At 41.4% G+C, this 2,805-nt stretch overlaps 1 pseudogene; it reads left to right on the top strand.

Moving 5' to 3' along the window:
- Positions 1-260: 260 nt before the first annotated feature.
- Positions 261-2,436, top strand: LOC110308448 (putative ATP-dependent RNA helicase DDX5 pseudogene; annotated as a pseudogene).
- Positions 2,437-2,805: the final 369 nt, after the last annotated feature.

Raw genomic sequence — 2,805 nt, 5'->3', positions numbered from 1 at the left:
GCTAGAGTGGCTTACAGACCTAATGAATATAAACTTTCGATCACAAAGTGTATTAGAGCAAATACATATAGAGCTGGGCTGGGTGGCAAAGGCCGTAATTCTAACTACCTTTGAGGGAGAAGCAAGAAGATTCCAAATGAAAAAAAATGAAAAGTGTACTTTTGCTACAGAGTGAGTTCAAGGAAAGTCTGGACAATTTTGTAGCGTGTAATTATTAAAAAAAAAAAATCTATGCTATGTCTGGCTATGCACTTGCAATGATGGTCTCACCCACCCCTATGGTTCCTGTGGTTAGCCAGCTGCCAAACAGCCCCATCTCTCATCTTCCCAGGCCAACTGCCCCATGTGGCCACTTGGCAGAAAGCCCAAATCCCAGTAACCCCGTAAAGTAAAGAAAACTCCAGAGGCTTACAATTTATCAGCCAGATTTATAACAGTAAATCCTCAACCCCAAAATGCCCACACAAAGAACTCAAAACTCAACTAATATAGATACAAGCTGTACACCTAGATTGGACAAATGTGTCTTACATTACTCAATTGTCTATCTAAGAAATCCGTAGTTACTCATGGCTCCTAGGACCACCTGGCTCTGGCTCATCATCCTCTCCTTCAGCACCATCTCCTGCCTCTGCTTCTGCCTCTGCCTCTGCCTCTGCCTCTGCCCCTGCCCCTGCCCCTGCCCCTGCCCCTGCCCCTGCCCCTGCCCCTGCCCCTGCCCCTCCACCTCCCTCCATCTCTATCTCTATCTCTATCTCTATCTCTATCTCTATCTCTATCTCTATCTCTATCTCTAGCTCTAGCTCTAGCTCTAGCTCTAGCTCTAGCTCTAGCTCTAGCTCTATCTCTATCTCTATCTCTATCTCTATCTCTATCTCTGTCCCTTCTCTAAAACTTTCAGCTCCACTTTCCCTTCCACTCCCCAGTCATCACAGGCTCTAGCCTTATCTGACTAATTAAGATTTCACCTAATCTCACCTGAGTACAGGCACAGGGTACAGGGCAGAAAGAACAGACAGCAATCCAGAACACAATTTAGTAGGACCGGGTCACAAAACAAACAGTAAAATCAGGGCTGTGGATATAACTCGTTGGTAGAGTACCTGCCTAGGATCAACAAGGCTCTGAATTTGGTTCCCAGTACTGCCACCAGCCCCACAATACAGATGAATCATTGATTGCCTCTGTAAGATCAGCTACTCTGGAAGCCGTTTCTGTCCTATTACTTTGTTTTCAGGTTTGCTTGGAGGCTTTGTAATATAGATAAGATTGATTAAGGGAAGAAGATAGCTCATTGAAGGAGCAATACAGAGGAGCTTAGAGGTGTTCCAGACCTGTCCTGTGGCATGGCTTTGATGAAGCTGATAGGATGCTTGATATGGGATTTGAACCCCAAATAAGGAAAATTGTGGCTCAAATAAGACCTGAAAGGCAAACACTAATGTGGAGTGCAAATTGACCAAAAGAAGTAAGACAGGTTGTTGAAGATTTCCTGAAAGAATCTATTCATCTCAATATTGGTGCACTGGAACTAAGTGCAAACCATAACATTCCTCAGGTTGTGGACACATGTCATAATGTCGAAAAGAATGAAAAACTTACTTGTCTGATGGAAGAGGTCATGAGTGAGAAGGAGAGCAAAACTACTATTTTTTGTTGAAACCAAAAGAAGATGTGATGAACTTACCAGAACAATGAGGAGAGATGGGTGACCTATCATGGGCATCCATGGTGACAAGAGTCAGCAGGAATGTGACTGGGTTATAAATGAATTCAAACATGAAAAAGCTTCTATTTTGATTGCTACCGATGTGGTCTCCAGAGGGCTAGAAATGGAAGATGTTAAATTTGTCAACAATTATGAATACTTAACTCCTCAGAGTATTATATTCATCGAATTGGAAGAACTGCTCACAGTACCACAACAGGCACTTTGTTTACACCTAACAACATAAAGCAAGTGAGTGACCTTATCTCTGTGCTTTGAGAAGCTAATAAAGCAATTAATCCAAAGTTGCTTCAGTTGGTGGAAGACAAAGGTTCAGGTTGTTCCAGGGGTAGAGGAAGCATGAAGGATGATTGTTATGACATACTCTGCAGGAAAAGGGGGTGGATTTAATACCTTTAGAGATGGGGAAAACGATGACAAAGACTAGTCTGCTTCAGAGACATTTGGGGGATAAACCCCAGAATGGTGTTTACAGTGCTGCAAATGGAAGCTTTGGAAACAATTTTGTGTCTGATGGTATACAGACCAGTTTTGGGACTGTTAATCCAACAGGGTCTTACCAGGACAGTTATGATAGCACTCAGCAATATGGAAGTAATGTTGCAAGTATTCACAATGGTATGAACCAACAGGCATAGGCATATCCTGCTACAGCAGTTGCTGCGCCTATAATTGGCTATCCAATGCCAACAGGATATTCTCAGTAAGACTTTAGAAGTATATGTAAATGTCTGTTTTTCATAATTGTTCTTTATATTGTGTGTTATCAGACAAGATAGTTATGTAAGAAACATGGGAAATGCAGAAATGACTATGGTGCAGCAGTAATTATGGTGCACTTTTTCCGCTATTTAATTTGGATATTTTTCTACATTCCTGAAACAATTTTTAGGCTTTTTTTTTCTTTTTGTACTAGAAAATGCAGGCAGTGTTTTCACAAAAGTAACTATACAGTGATTTCAAATACAATAAATGAAGGCAATGCATGGCCTTCTAATAGAAGATATTTGAAGTCTGAGAAACAAAACAAAACAACATTAAAGGCTTGTGCATCCATGCCCTGGCTTTAACTTGGA

Source organism: Mus caroli, unplaced genomic scaffold (assembly GCF_978045245.1).
Source record: "Mus caroli unplaced genomic scaffold, Mus_caroli_1 scaffold_15, whole genome shotgun sequence".
Classification (NCBI taxonomy): Eukaryota; Metazoa; Chordata; class Mammalia; order Rodentia; family Muridae; genus Mus; species Mus caroli.
This window is presented reverse-complemented; position numbering and strand designations above follow the sequence as displayed.